The sequence below is a fragment of the Bactrocera neohumeralis genome, unplaced genomic scaffold (assembly GCF_024586455.1).
Source record: "Bactrocera neohumeralis isolate Rockhampton unplaced genomic scaffold, APGP_CSIRO_Bneo_wtdbg2-racon-allhic-juicebox.fasta_v2 cluster09, whole genome shotgun sequence".
NCBI classification, from domain to species: Eukaryota; Metazoa; Arthropoda; class Insecta; order Diptera; family Tephritidae; genus Bactrocera; species Bactrocera neohumeralis.
Window position 1 is genome coordinate 7980456 of NW_026089622.1, and position 17879 is coordinate 7998334.

A 17879-nucleotide genomic window follows, 5' to 3' on the forward strand; every position below is an offset into this window, starting at 1 on the left:
TCGTAGTAGTTCTTGAAATATTCTGTTATACCATCTCGCGGGTAAAAGTTAATGTCTCTAGCGTTTAGTAGTTTAGGAGATATGACCGTTAAGCTTTTTAGAGGGTGGGCCTTTTGGCAAATACCAACATTATATCTTAATTTGGTGCTTAGTTATGGCACTTTATATGTTTTCGGTTATACTATATACATACATATTTATTAATTATATTGTTTAAAGAGATACAAAATTTATATAGAACACACGCTCTTAAATAAAAATAAATTTTGTTTTTATTATTTGACAATATAAATAAACGAACTTATAAATTTTAATATCAAAAATGTTATAACTTTTAATTTTAATAAAAATAAAGGTCAACAAGCGGGACGGGTTGATGTGTCGATGGGCGAACTGCAGGTGACGAATTGTGTAAATGAATGTGTCTCCTATCCTGTTTTCCATCCTTTTTGTTTAATGGGTAGGGGTACAGGTGTGGTAAGTTGAGTTGTAATGTCATCAGCTGTGGTGAATTGCGCTGTTGTATTAGGATGCGTCAGTTTTACCGGTTAGAGGGGATGGATGCTTAACTCATTTAAATATCCTGGGCCCCCTTGGCGAATGTTTTGCCTAGTTTTATATATATAATCTGAGATATGTAATTCGGCTTACTATTGGTGGAGTAGCCGAGGCCGCAGCTGTGAGAAGCGATTTTGGTTTGAATAGAAAATTGTATTTTGTCTAAATATTGGTGCTAGAAGTACTAATTCATTTTGCGTGTTTTGACGACTTATTGTATTATTATATCAAAAAAGTTTAGCATATAGTATTAGCGGTTATTTACAATTTATTGTTTATCGATTTGGTATACCGGTTGTTGCCCATTCTGTATGATCGGCAATTGTTTGTATTTAATTTATTTTCGGCTTATGAAGGATAGTAACTCCACGTCTGGCTCAGGTATGGCCAGAATGGGTACTCCTTAGCCCTGGAGTTAGGACTGTGACAATAGAGGGATCTTGCGAGAGAATGGAGATCTTGGCCGGGAATGGAGAACTTCTCGCCTCGTGAAATAGAGAATTCTTCATAATTAATTTGAAGCTTTGTTCAGGTGATTCCCATAACCCTCCCATATGAAGAGCGCTTGGATAGATGTGATAAAAGCGATCTTAGCTTTGTAAGCGTAGGTGCGTCAATGTATCGCATTGGGAGTATTGTGATCCCTTAACTTCCTTTTTGATTTTATTTGTATTTGAAAACATGTGTCGATTTTTCGACTTTTGGCGACAATTTTGTTGTATTTTATGTTTAAGTGCATATGCACTTATTTGGCGATTAGTAGCGCGCCACATAACTTCAGATCTTTTTGAATCAGGGTTTTGTACCATTTTTAGCGAAAGCCATCCTGCGGGGCCGAAAGGTTACGAACATATGTAGAGGGGATCTGACCGTGCTTTTTCTACCTTTATGTGGGGTATTGGAAAATTGTGGCTCTAGTGGTTGTCGCACAGCGTACCGGCCATAATTTGATCGAGTAATTATGGGGGGAAGTTTCTTTAAGTTTTGGAATTTCCTTAATTTTGAATTAAGGTATTGGTTTTTATTATACTTAACTTGAGTTGGTATGGTGGTGACTAGTTCTGTAACTAGTCCATTTTGTGTTTCGCTGTGCACCGTTTGAGATTTTTGAGCCTTTGACCAGCATGGTGTCTCTTGGCAATTTTTCGAATTTTGGGTTTCGTGATTTGCTTTCGCAATTAAACCCGTGGTTCTTTTTGTAAACGATCAGATAAATTTGCTTTTGAAACTTTTAAGATTGTGTGTATAAGACAAGTAGTCAGACAACAAGCGTCTTTTTGATCTGACAAAGTTGTTCTTTTCGGAAAGAACACTTCTTCAGCCTGCTGAATGGCAGTGAACGCACAACGCCAGGAGAAGGCGAACCCGATTCCCCAATCGATGACGATGGAGCAGACGTTCCATTGCCCGCCCATGACAAAGAATAGCAATTACCCGTATGAAGAACAACAAAGCAACGGGGGCCGATGGATTGTCGGCCGAGCTATTCAAACACGGTGGCGAAGAGCTAGTACGGAGCATGCATCAGCTTCTTTGCAAAATATGGGCGGACAAAAGTGTGCCCAAGGATTGGAATTTAAGTGTGCTCTGCCCAATCCACAAAAAGGGAGACCCCACAATCTGCGCCAACTACCGTGGGATAAGCCTCCTTAACATCGCGTATAAGGTTATATCGAGCGTATTTTGTGAAAGATTAAAGCCCACAGTCAACAAACTGATTGGACCTTATCAGTGCTGGTTTAGGCCTGGAAAATCAACAACCGACCAGATATTCACCATGGGCCAAATCCTGGAAAAACCGGTGAGAGGAGAATCGACACACACCATCTCTTCGTCAATTTCAAAGCTGCTTTCGACAGCACGAAAAGGAGCTGTCTTTATGCCGCGATGACTAAAAAACTAGTACGGCTGTGTAAACTAACATTGAGCAACACCAAAAGCTCCGTCAGGATCGCGAAGGACCTCTCCGAGCCGTTTGATACCTACCGAGGTTTCAGACGAGAGGACTCCCTATCGTGCGACTTCTTCAATCTGTTGCTGGAGAAAATAATTCGCGCTGCAGAACTTAATCGAGCGTGAAAAATCTTTTATAAGAGTGTACAGCTGCTGGCGTATGCCGATGATATTGATATCATCGGCCTCGAAACCCGCACTAACGGCGCGGCGCTGCTTTCTCCAGGCTGGACAAGGAAGCACAGAAAATGGGTCTGGCAGTGAACGAGGGCAAAACGAAATATATTCTGTCATCAAACAAACAGTCGTCGCACTCCCGACTTGGCTCCCACGTCACTGTTGACAACGTCCGGTGTGTTTTACGTGGGCACCTGCTGACGACAGCTTTACTCCACGGCGCTCAAAAGCACAGCGGATCAAATCAATGCGTTGATCAGCGCCCTGAGAATGCAAAGCATTTTCAGTACCAATTGGCAGTGTGGAATGGACACACTAACCACCTTGGTAGGGTTCGAGGCCCATCTAAAACCTCTGCCGTGCTTTGGGTCCGGCACCCGGTTGCAATGCAACTCCACATTCAACTGACAAAGTCAGTTCTTCCCGCGATTTGGGTTTTAACCACAACCACCACGATACTCCCCGAGGGGCCAGTCCGCACGAGCAGGTTGGAGCGAACTCCAAGGGCTCCTGCTCCCCGTGGTACCAGAATTAAGTCTCCGGTCAGACCTCGTAGCCGAAACTACTACCAGTTGAGCTTCCATACGGCTCTGGACTGGTGGCCAGGGGTTGGACCCCATACACACATCACTTACATACACCAATCATACAGAAACTAACCCTAACTTCCAGCTAACCGCCTTCGCCGCTTAAACAGTTCACGCGCAAACGACCCTAACTGTTCGGTATTCCGACTAGAGGAGATCACACCACTAACATCTAATTGTCCATCAGTCCAGCTAATCCCCATACCACCCAAATCCCTAATGTCCGAGTACATCGGGCACTCCGCAATCAAATGCGACCAATTTTCTAACCCCGCCCCACAAAAACACCCCGACGTATCCGAAAGGTGCCTCTGATGCAAAAATGCATTCAGAGGCCCATGCCCCGTAAGCAGGAAACCCAGACTCAGACAAAATCTGAAGTCTGGGTTATCCACAACGAACCCCACGTCCCGAATGTACTCGTACGTCACTCGGCCGTTAGGACTATTGTCCCAACGTTCTTGCCACCTACACCTAACCCTATCATCTAGGAGCCTCTTGCTCCCTAGATATCCCTCCCTCTCCACATCATCGTCAGAAATCCAGTCATTCCGCAGCAATGACACACTCAAGCCCCTTCTTAACCTGAATGCAACAGCACGCTGTATGACAATCAGGTCAAGAGGGGGTGCACCTAACAAGACCTGCATCGCATCCGTAGAGACGGTGCGACATACAGGCAAACAAGCAAGCATCATGCAACGCTGGATTGAGAGGAGTTTTTGAGACCTCCAGACAGTCGTGGCTGTCTCCCACCATACAGGGGCTCCATAAGTGGCACAGGCCACAAACAAGCCACGATATATGGTGCGGACAGCACGACGTCCGAGACCCCAATCGCTCCTCAAAATCCGTCGTATTTTGCCTACAGTTGCCTGCAGTCGCTCCTTTACACTCGCCAAGTGTGGAGTAAAACACATCCTTTCACTCATGGTCAGTCCCAGATATTTGACTTGCGTCACATATCTGATGCTGACCCCGTTCACACGGACAATCGGTGGACGACCCGATGACAATCTACCTTTCAGCAGCATTGCCACCGTTTTGTCCATCGATATGTCGACCCCCACACCTAAACCCCAAGAATTAACGATCTCTAAGAGATCTCCTCCCGCCCGCTCTAGCTCAGACCTCGAGCGTCCTTCGACCATAAGAAGAAGGTCGTCCGCATACGCACAACATTTACAGAGTGGCTCGAGCTGCCCAAGCAGAGTGTCCATCATAAAGTTCCAAATATATGGACCACAGATGGAACCCTGCGGGCAGCCTCGAACAACTCCGATCTCCACACTCCCATTCATGCCGACACGAGAGGCCTTTCTGTCGAAAAAATAACTCCGCCAAAGAGTAATTTCCGGACAGCCAAGCTCCTCCAGCCGTTGCACCACTCGATCCCAGCTTAGGTAATCAAGCGCCCCCTTGAAGTCAACAAATATGCCGAGGACATATTTGTTGACATTCTCCCTAACAACATTCTGTACTAAGAACCACGCATCCTCTATACTGCGTCCTTTCCTGAACCCAAACTGCCTATCCGACCACATACCCCGCGTTAGCTCCTGAAGCCGTTCCACCATGACCCTTTCCAGCACTTTTCCAAGTACTGGAAGGAGACTGATGCCCCAATAAGATCGAGGATCGCTCCTGACCTTATCAGGGGACTTCAGGAGAGGAACAACTCTAGCACTTTTCCACTCGCGTGGAAAGTATTCCTCCCAGACGCACTTATTATAAATGGCCTCCAGGTAATCCGGAATGAACTTCCATAAGCTTTCAAACCATCAAAACCTGGGGACCGTTTAGACCTAACCAGGCCAAAGGCGTATCCCAACTCCCCATCATCTAATGGAGGGACTGGCACCCCTTGTGCTTGAGGTACCTGCACCACCGACCTAGGAAAGAACGCACTTAACAGAACCCCCGCACACTCTCTCCACGACGACAACAAGAGTGTCACCGACGCGAAGAGAGGTGATATCCTCCCTCCTACGACCCCGGCAGATCCTATAGACCTGACCCCAGGGGTCGTTCCTATTCTCTCTCACAAAACTCCTCCACTCTTCCTCTTTGCTTTTCAACAGCAGCTCCTTATATTCCCTACCCGCACAACTAAATTCATACCTAAGCTGGGACAGCCTATCAGAATTGGACCGTCGGGCGCGTTGAAACTTTCTCCTCAAGTAAAACCAAATAAGGAAGGGCTAAGTTTGGGTGAAACCGAACATTTTATGCTACTGCTACTTGCAAAAATAAAGCCGGGGAAATACTTTAAGGTCTAAAACTAATTATATAGAGTAAAGTTTTCTGTATGTTCGAAAACCGTGATATTAGTTATGTAGGGGCTAGGTCAAGTTTTCGCTCAAATTTATTTATTTGAAACACAAAGATACTCTGTTATGATTAAAATACGCTCTATTATTTTCATTGAGATAACTCATATATTTTACTGCATATACAAAGTCACCCGAGGTTCGAAAATTTTTGTATTAGGTATATGGGGTCCAAGGGAAGTATTGTTCCGATTGGACCCATTCTAGATATACAGACATACTATTATAAGAAAAGGATAATCCTTTAATTTCAGTTATATATATCACGCATTGACCGACATTTTCGATCAAAAGTAAACTGTAGGTACCGGGGTCAAAATATTCGGTACCTAGTGGCTTGAATGGTTTTTATTGGATTTAAACAGTTTTTGATTCTAATGTGGCATACACTAAAGACATTATACGTGCAAAGTTTTATCCCGTTATATTAATTACTTCTTGATTTAAAATTGTGTTATATGGGAAGTAGGCGTGATTGTGGTCTGATTTCATCTATTTTCACATCGTGCTGAAGGAATATGAAAAGAATGCCACTCCCTTAATTTTGTTGAAACCGTTTGGTCGGGTACCGACATATGGGATTTTACCAAAAAGTGGGCGGTGCCACGCTCATCCTACAATTTTTACCACGGTCCGTATAAAGCCTTTTGATACCATCCCAGCGGCAACTTTTTGCGTTTCTGGCGCATTTAGTTATACTTATCGCGTTTTTAGTAGTGAACGGGGTTTTCATTTGATTTAGCCCATTTTATGAATATTGGTAGGACTTCTAGTACAAAAAAAAATCGAGTTCGCAGATGGGCATAGTCGGACCACTGTCACGCCCACAAATCGTCATTAACCGAAAACATATAAAGTGCCATAACTAACGCGATTTGAAGGTACCGTTGGAAAGAGGAAGTCCGCCTGATTAAAAAATATACAGGGTTATAGGTACCGCAAACGCTTAGCTTACGAGATATTCGAAAAAAAAAATTCAAAAATTCCCAAAAATCAAACATTTTACTCTTTACACACTTTACTCACATTTTTCATTTCAAATTAATTAAATTGAATTATAAACTTTTAAATAAATCCACATTTTACACTTTTAACAGTCTTTTTACCGAAGAAATCTTTATTTTAAAAATTACATTTTACACTCGTAGTGAACATCATGTGTGTGCTAAAAATTACGACGAAATGGAGCGCTGCCATGTGATAATAAGGAAATTCGCTGAAATGCCTTTTTTCCCAAAAATCCCTCTATCCATTCATGTGGATATGTTCTTTATTTAATTTAATAAACTAATAAGTAATATTATACAGTAATATTATACAATAATATTATATACATATATTGTCACCTAATATACAAAAAAACGTATTATCAAAAATAAATGGAAAGCGCTGACAGATATAATGACCAAAATTTAACCATTTTATAACGAAAACTCAAATTTTGTTTCAATATCAGTGCAAGATAACCAAAAAATATAACCACTTTATAACGAAACTCAATATATTTTTTTTATTTTAACGCGGAAAGGAGTGCTATGCGAAAGTACTTCAGTCACCCCGGGTATTTTTTTAAAGCGCGGCCGAAGGCCGCCAACGCAGAAAGGAGTACTACGCGAAAGTGCTTCAGTCACATAAATCACATATTACACATATACATATGTAGGAAGAATTTTTTTATAGTTAATATAGAAAAAAGAATCACGCGAAAAAGCAAACAAAGAAAAATTGTTAAAAATCCTACATATTTGCTGCTTAAGATGTGGCAAGGCTTGTTTTCCTCATAATTGTAAACAATCTAACCTTTTCGACAATGAGTGTGCTAAGCGATTTTTAAATTAATAAATTTAGGTAAAATATACCAAAATAAAAGTGAAATGTGAACTTTTTTCAATGTTTAGAGTGTATATTTAAATATACAGAGTGAAAAACGTGAAAAAATTTAGTGAAACATAGAGAAATACCATGTGTTATTAGTGCAAATTTTTAAACTTTTAATCGTGAATATTTTAAAAAATAAAAGTTATTTTTATATTATTTTTGAATATTTCTTCTCTGGAGAAGTTCACTGTAAAGCTGTAATTTGGTACTGAAGATCACACTAGCAAGGGGCACCTGTGGAAATTTTTTTTGAGAAAGTGGGCGTGACCCCACTCCCTAACAAGTTTAATAAACATATCTCCTTAATCACTTAAGCTACAGTAAACAAATTTGCTGAACCCAAATCTTATAAGAGCTTCTAATGACGGTGAAAAAATGGCTCGCTCACTCTCTGCATATATAACGGTACTGTTGAAAGAGCTTTATGAGAGCCGGTGTGAAAATTGGACAATGGGTGTGGCACCGCCCACTTTTTAGTAAAAACCTATATCATGGGACCCGTCAAACCGATTTCCACAAAATTTATTCTTTTGACATTCTTATGTCATATTGTGAAAATGGACGAAATCGGACAACAACTACACCTACTTCTCATATAGCACAATTTTAAATTCCACTTGATGCGTTCTGCTTCTAGTATACAAATCGAGACGTAATTAATATAACGGAATAAAACTTTGCACTAACCATGTCCTTAGTGTGTGCCACATTATGACCAAAAACTGTTTAAATCCAATAGAAACCATTCGAGCTCTTAGGTACCGAATATTTAGACTCCTTCTGTTATAACGGTTTGACTGTATGTCTAAAATCGGTTGAATCGGACCAATACTTTCCTTGGACCCCATATACCTAACATAAATTTTGTACCGCATATATCGGCCAATATGTGAGTTATACCAATAAAAATAAGAAAGCGTGTTTTGTTTAAAACAGTGTGTCTTTGTGCCTAAAATATATAAATTTGAGCGAAAACTTGGCCTAGCCCCTATTCAAGCATTCACTTGCAAATTATTTTGGCAATACCTCTTCAGCTTATTAAGCTGTGAGCAGGATTGCTTCAGAAAAGTAAGCAAAAGACAGAGGCAAGAACAAAGAAAAGAATACAAACATACATATACACTTATCCTGAAACGGATCATACATAATTAAAAAACAAATTTACTAAATATATATGTATGTATATACATAAGTACATAATACCCATAAAAAGCTGCATGTTTTCAATTTCGCTTTCTCGTATTATTCTAAACCTAAAAGCTTAAAATCTCATTTCAAAAGGCCAGCTGACAACCACAAATTAAATTATAAAGAATTTACCATATTGTTAACAAGAATTGAACCCGTTCTCAACTCACGGTCTTTCGGCTTACTCTCGCAAAATCACTCAGACTTTACTGTCCACACGCAGGGAATTTTCTTAAAGCATTTTCCATTCGTCGCCGATGAAAAGAAGATTATTTAAAGCACCTCCACAAAAGGTACCGATGGAAAACACAAGAAAATCCGCCTATGCTTGGAAATTGTGTCTTAATCAATGGCGATTGTTCCCTCTACCCGTTGGCGGCTTGACCGCATAGAGAAGGTTTACTATGGCTCAAAATAACCCACTAGCAATAAAAACCAAGAAAAAACAAAAAAGAGTTGATCCACATGACGGCTCACTTGTACCACATTAAGTGGCACTACGCCCATGTGAATATATATTACATGGACATTTCTAAACAGATAAAAATGGATATGCCAACTGCCCAAACGCCCAGTGTTCATTCGACCGTTAGTGTTGAACGCTCTAAGGCTACACTAGTAGCAGGGCCTAGAAAAACTATCTCCCCTGCAGCTCACCGAGCTGTACCAACACGCAACCACTGACTTCAGAACCACAATAAATGCAATGTGCTCTATGTCGCCGCCGACATCGGTTGCCACACTGTGGCACTTCACGGGAATGACACCTCAGCATGGCCATTGCCTAAATTGTCTGGCGCCTACCCATCTCACGCGGAAATGTACAACAGGCTATCAGTGCCAGATACGCATACGTCACCATTAAACGTTGCTACACCACATCGCCGGACCCTTCCTTGGGAGTCTTTTTGCCCTTCGCAACCGTAATGCTATGAGCCGATCCCCGCGACCGCAAGAGCAAAGGCCAATATTCCGTAAGGAGGACTCCGGTTTTTGGCTCTCATCGCGATACAACATTGAACCCGAGGCCCCTGACTAGGCGGCAATCCCGCCTTCCAGCAAGCCTCAGCAACGAAGTAGCCACGCTACAGCAGCTTCAGAGGTTACTAGACTAAATACTCGCCTAGGCGGGCTGGGATGTGAAAACGACCATCATCCCTCGACCTGAACAAACAATACATACCACACTAGCACAAAATATCGACTCAGACTCACAACACTGATACGCAACCTTCCCCACACTCTCCATAATCCACATTCTACACTACTCTTGAGAGTACTACGCATCGCTCCTTTAACGTTGGTCGACTTGACGTGGCGAAGGGGCTTAAGTAATAGTACTGTGTGAGTTAGCGACGTTGACGATAGCCTAAGTAAATTTCACACTTAACCTAAACAAACAATAAAATTCTTGCATTATAAACACAACAGACATAATTCCATAACGAAAAACTGATAAGCATAACAAAACTATCTTTGCTCTTGCAAGATAACAGATATCGAATTACAACAAAGAAGTTGCATGCAGATAACAGCAGCCGCATTCCACAAGTATAAATAGCACTAAGACTATAAAATGTAGTCAGTAAGAAATTATGAATAAAAAAGGCAACACGAAAATAAGTGTACTGCCCAAATAAATATAATTTCTTTTACTCGCGACAAACAACAGTTTGTTAACTGGGTGCTCAACCGTTCTTTTCGTTTGAACTGATCCTGCCATATCCTGACATAAAGGGATGAAACCAAAATCCACGTTACTGAAGAAGGAAAAAAATAAGTTCCTGAAAAATTGGAAGCAGCACCGATAAACATCGGAATCACGCTGGAATCTCATAAAAAGAGACAAAAACTGTTCAATTTGAGTCGTCCCTTATTAAACATCAACTTCGAGATGTCTGCACAGGAGATTGCAAATCAAATTACTGCTTTAACTACATCTCTAACTGAGAACCAACAAAGAGTGGCTACCCTGGAGAACAGTCTGCCATCAAATGTGACAATTACGGATCAGCACGAGGACTGCAAACCAAATATAATCAACGAAATGCAGATTAGCCTGTATATTTTTAAAGCATTGCCAGACTTCACGGGCAATATATATCAATACAGATCCTGGAGAAAACGTGCGTGGACGTGCATGGAAAACATAAAAGAATATTCCACAACCACGACATATTATACCGCACTTTCGATATTGCATTCGAAAATTCAAGGAGAAGCAGCCGATATTTTAATCAACCACAACACGAAGTTCAACTGCTACTTAATCATAAATCGACTCGACTACACGTATGCGGACCAGAGACCCTTTTACATCTTACTAGACGAAATGAAAAGGATTACGCAAAACAAACTTACGCTGGCGGAATTTCATTGCGAAGTCAGCAGGGCATTGAATCTTGCTCTAACAAAAATTGAAATAGGAAGCTCAGGTGACCCAACAGAAATGCAAAAGTATGCGAATCAAGAAGCCGTCAGAACGTTTATTCATGGCTCGAACAGCAAGTATACAAGCGGCACCCTCTACAGCCACAATCCAATGGATTTAGAAACCGCCTACGCCATCGCAAGTAAGATATACTACGACAACGAGAAATTGCAATTCGATTTTCCTCAGTACGATGACTACAGGAAATACAATATACCACATCAACACCTTCAAAACAGAAGATATCATGAAGAATCACGTGCACCCAAGCAGCAACATTATCCCACATTATTCAAAACAGAAGATACCGCGATGATCAGCGAAGATATAGACCAAACGTGCAAGTGCCATATACACAGAGTGCACCCACCCCGCAGTGCGAAACAATGGACGTAGATTCCTCACGGCAATACAGAAGACCCACCAACTTCAACGCTGCACCTTTACAAAACAACTATAACCGTCAAATGCAAGGATTACCTCCAAATAACCCAATTCGAGGAGATCCACAGAAGAGGCACCAAAATCCTTCATCTCGTAACTACAACGCACCAGAGAAGATATAACGAGTAAACCAAATACACGAAGAAGAACTAGGCTCTCTCACACCACAACATGGCGGCGATGAATTACGATCACCTGCTACAAAACAAAGTGACGATTATGAATATTAGACAGGCTTTGTTTTTCTCAAGCGAGTGAATCAACTGCCGTGTCTTCAACGCCACTGCAGGGATACAGGCAAAGCAGTTAATATCCTAATCGACACGGGAGTAACAAACAATTACATAAGTATCAAATGTAATATCGGTGAGTCTATTCCAATCAAACCTACAAAAGTAAAGACTCTTAATGGTTTCTCAATATCAAAATCAAAAAAAAAATAATATCAGTGTTAGATAATTTCCTTACATTTTTTGAAACTGATGCATTAGAAGAATTTGATATGCTTCTGGGCGAACAGGGACTTAGAACAGTTAAAGCAGAGATTAACCTTTTCGGGTATAAGCTCAGTTATAAATATAGGCCAAGATATAGAGCAGAAAGCGAAGAAATTATGCAAAGAAATGAAGACACAAATGAAGTGCTACCATATACTACCACGGTACAAGCTACCATTAGAACGAAATCCGAAGATCCTATTTGGACCAAGCAATATTCGTACCCTATGTCGGATAGCGATTTCATTACCAAAGAAATTAACAAACTTTTAGAAAATGAAATAATTCAACACAGCAAAGGTCCGTATAACTCTCCCATTCGGACAGTCGCAAAAAAAGGTACCGATGAACAAGAGAGGAGAGAACGGTGGCGTATCAAAGTGCAAAAATAAAAATCACTTTAGACGAACCTGCACTATAAGCACTGAACATAATAAATGAAGAACTTCAAGCCCAGGTTGAATTCTTCCAACCAAATTTTAACAAACCTTTCGAATTAACCACAGATGCTAGCAATTACGCTATAGGAGTCGTATTATCTCAAAACCAAAAACCCATATCATTTATTTCACGAACGCTCAGTGAAACAGAACAGAATTACTCCACAAATGAGAAAGAGCTACTCGCAATTGTGTGGTCACTACAAAAACTACGTAACTACTTGTATGGTATAGCAGATTTAACAATATGCACCGACCAACAATCTCTAATATTCTCCATATCAGAAAAAAACCCCAATACAAAATTAAAAGGATGGAAAAAAATCATTGAAGAATGTGGTGCAAAAATCGTTTACAAATCCGGACATCAGAATGTGGTCGCTGATGCACTTTCTCGGCAACAAGTTAATAACACATCTAATTCTGATAATTCCCAACATTCAGCACAAAGCTCCCCTATACAAAAAATCAAACGTGTAAAACAACCATTAAATTGCTTTAAAAATCAAATTATCAAAAACAATCAGATGGGAAACAACCTAAATATCATCGCAAAATATTTTTTATTACAGTAGACATACACTGTTCTTTAACACTAAAACTGAGCTATTGGACATATTAAAAAATGTAATCAAACCAAAAGTAGTAAACGCTATAAAAATAGACGAACAATTATTATTTTACGTCGAAACAGACATTATCAATACATTTCCCAATGCCTCTATCGTTCTAACTCATAACATGTTTGACGACATAACCGACATCGAACAACAAAAACAAATCATAAATGACACACATAGACGTGCACACAGAAACTACAAAAATAATGCACAGGAAATTTCCCAAAAATATTACTAGCCAAACATACGTAACGTTTGTAAAAAAGAAGTACAAGACTGTGAAATCTGTCTCACAAACAAATAATGTACGAACGCCGACCAAACAAACAACCAATTGGTTCCGCACCAACGCCAAACAACCCTGCGAACCACGGCTACCCGCTTGTAACAAATATTCCAATACAACTACACATTTTGTCTCTATACACTAACACCAACGCACATTTGCGGGTTATTTTTTATTTACCTAAATGCGATGAAAAAAGTTTCTTTCATCTCTTGATTTATTTGAATAGCGGCCTTTACACGGTCACACATGCGGGACAGCATGTGTGACATCACACCAAGTTGTATCGTGTAAAGGGAAAAAAACATGCTTGTCACGCATGTTCAAAGTTTTTAAACTTGTTTAATTTTTCTGCTGGTGTGTCACACATGTGTGACCGTGTAAAGGGCTGCATGATGCACGCAGTGTATTTTTTCAGTCGAAAAAAAGACATGCAGGAATGGTGTCGCGCATGAACGAGCAATTTTGGAAAGAAAAAGAATGCAAAGAAAGTTTTTGTAATGCTGTGGGCAAGATATTTCTAGTTCTTTTAACAAATTTGTATGCGAGCGTGTTGGTCTTTTCTTACGCCAATCTTGCACCCAAATTCGTTTTTTCTTGCCACTTTTTGCAATTTCTTGCTCTTCCTCCATTTCTAAAATATCTTCAATCAGAAGAGCTGCCACTAATGCGCGTGCCATGTTTACTCGTTGAAAGCTGAACAAAAATGAAGTTCACGAACATGCATGACCGTGTAAACGAAAACGTCAAACCTTTGCATCATGCCATGTTCGGGAGCATGTGTGACCGTGTAAAGGCCGCTAATAGTGACAATAGAAAATCCCAAAAAGGGTAATAAAAAAAAAACGATTGAAAGACGCATGTCGTTCGTGATCGTACTATCGTAAAGGAGGCTCGTACAACAAGAAGGTAAGTAAATGCATTTTATGTGAGTTTTTAACAATATTTTGAAAATATGTTTACTTTATTTATGTTTATAGCATTGGAAATTGGAAGTAGCTGCAGCAGCTATATCATCAGAAGCGGCAAATATCAATTGTTAAGTATATGAAAAAAGTGTGTGTACTTTGAAATTGGACTGCGCAGTCCAATATAATAGGTACGCAAAAATAAATACATACATACATACGTATATGTACATATATAGTTTATGCGTTTAAGGCGGCCTGCACAATCCACAATAATATGTGAAAACAAATGTTTGCTTTATATTTTAAATAATCAGATAATATTATTCTTTTATTTCAGGTATTATTATGATTTTTATTTAATTATTCTTTCTTTTCAGATTTTATCACTATTTTTATTTAATTAATCTTTGCTTTCAGAGTAAATCCTATTTGTATTTAATATATTTTATTCTTTCAGATAATTTTAATCTTTTTTACAGATATTATTATCATTTTATACAATTAATCTTTCTTTTTCTTTTAGATATTAAAATTTAATGTAATTATTATTTATTTTCAGGTATTTGTCTTTTATAACATTTTTACACTCTTTTATTTTCAGGTATTTGTCTTTTATAATATTTTTCCACTCTTTTATTTTCAGGTTGTAATAATTCCTTTCTTTAATTAATCTTTTTTCAGATATTAATTATTTTTTTAAATTAAACATATTTTTATTTACATATAAATTATAATAAATTTTATGTAAAAGTGTAAAAAATAAAATAAAATAAAAATTTTAAAAATTAAAAAGTTTTCTTTTAAATTTTAAAAGTAGGAATTAAAAAATGCAACCCTGCAGCAGCTATTTAAAAAGAGAAAATGCAACCCTGCATCAGCCATCGATTGGGGATATTGGAGCAGGACAGATATACTTTTTTATATGACACTGCTGAATGAGCGCAACAAAGATGTATGATCACATGTATACGTACGTGACTGGGTAAAATTGTCGCTCGGCCTATCTTAAAGTACACATGATTACCCTATGGATTACCCACTTTCTTACCCACTGATTATCTGGTTTTTTACCCGCTCATGGTTGGCAGGGTTCAAGGAAAGAAACATACAAATACGTCGACGAGATTCTTTTACAAATGTACCCAAACGCAAAATTTTTAATGACTGATAACGATCTATCGTTTACAAGCATATGTAAATACAAATATAGTATGTAAATAACGCACACAAAAACGTCAGCGCTCCATTCTACTACAAACGGACAAGTTGAGCGTACGCACAGTACAATTATTGAAATCGCGAAAGTTTTAGCTGACCAGAATAATTCAGCACCGGAAGACCAATTTTTTGAAGCTGTTCGGCAGTACATCAAAACCATACATTCCGTTACCAACGAGAAACCCGAGGCCGTGTTTTATCATCAAAGGGGGTATCCCGACATCCAAGAACGAATACAACAAAACCAGGAAAGAGTCTTGCGTCATCATAATCGCAATCGAAAGCAGCTGAACTATAATCCAGGTGACGTAATATTTTCTAAGACGCACAGGCGTAATAAGAACGTAAGAAAATACGCGAAGCACGTTGTAAAAAAAGATAACGGAAAGACTGTAACGACTAATAAAGGACGGATAAAGGACGGATTATCCATAAGGATAACATAAGAGTAAAGGCATGTACGGAATAATTTTCTTTTTACTTTTCCCTATCGCATTATGCGACAATATAATAGATTTAAGTAACAAAATATACTATATATTCTCGTAGAAACTGACCCCGCATACATATATAAAAATAGTTCCTTTCTATATCATATTTCAAATTTATCAAAAATACTTGCGCCCTATGAAGACATAATGAGATCTTCTTATAATTTAGAAAAACAGCCCGAAACAAAAATATTAAGTAATTTTTTATTTTTTTTTTGTTATATACATTTTATTTGCAATCTATTTTAGTAAATAATAAGCAAATTTGATAACAAAACCATAATTTGACTTATATTTTTGGTCTCCCATGAGATCAAAAATAATATGCAATATAACAATATGTTCTAAATACAAATGTTTATATAAAAATTTTAATTATACATTTAATATCGCAGTAACATATATAATTAAACATTTACTTAATTCCTAAATGGGAGATCTAGAACATTTTGTCTTTTAAGTCTAATAGTTTCATTACTATCATCTAATAACATGACTGCCAAAGGATTGTCATGATAACTTATCCTGTGCAAATATGCTGAACTAAATCTTTTAATTTCATCTTTAACAAAAGGTATATTCAGATCTGAATGAATGGCTTTATTTGTTATGAACCAATGCGCGTTTGTAATTAATCTTAGAGTTTTCGATTGGTATCTTTGTAGAATTTCAATATTTAGCCAATAAAGTTGTTTGGTTTTTAATTTTAATTGTTTATTTTGGGCTTGTATGTGCTGTTTCCAAGTTAATCGTTTGTCCAAGTGCATGCCGAGGTATTTAACGCTATCACTTTTAGGAATAGTATTGCCATTTAAATAAATGTAAATAAAACGTTATGTAAAAAATGCCTTAATGTAAATAAAACGTGTACAGATTTACTCACGTTTACTTTCATTTTCCAGCAATCTAACCAAGTCTCTATCTTGTTCAATTCTCTTTGCACTAAATTTTGCTACAATTGGCGTCTGGCTTGACGACAATAGAGCAGTGTCATCAGCATAAGTATAAATATATAATACATTTTCAGTTTCTGGAATATAAGATGTAAAGATGGTGTATAGTACAGGGCCAAGAACGCTTACTTGTGGTACTCCTGCATTTATGTACATTATTTTATGTCAGACGTATCGTCATTTATCTTTACATAAAACGACCTGCTTGTTAAATAGGACTTGAGAATTAGATATACTTGAGAGGAGAATACTTTTTTTAATTTGTATAGTAGACCATGATGCCAAACTTGATCAAATGCTTGTTGTATGTCTAAAAACGCAGCTGAACAATATTCTTTACGTTCTAAAGCATCAATAATGTGATTAATTACACGGTGGCATTGTAACGAAACCCAAATTAGTGTTCAGGTATCACCTTATTCTCTTTTAGTATTGACAATACTCTGCGCAAAAATATTTTTCCAAATATTTTGGAGAATAGAGACAACAAACTGATTGGTCTATATGAGGTGATTTCGTTCTCAGATTTAGCTGGTTTAGACACCATCACAATTTCAGCACATTTCCACTGGGTAAAGGAATAGTTAAGCCTTAAAAAAAATTAGATATAAGTGTTAGCAACATAATTCCGTTTTATACTCTCGCAACAAAGTTGCTAAGGAGAGTATTATAGTTTTGTTCACATAACGGTTGTTTGTAAGTCCTAGAACTAAAAGAGTCAGATATAGGGTTTTATATACCAAAGTGATCAGTGTGACGAGTAGAGTTGAAATCCGGATGTCTGTCTGTCCGTCCGTCCGTCCGTCCGTGCAAGCTGTAACTTGAGTAAAAATTGAGATATCATGATGAAACTTGGTACACGTACACTGCCACGCCCACAAAATAGCGAAAACCGAAAACCTATAAAGTGTCATAAC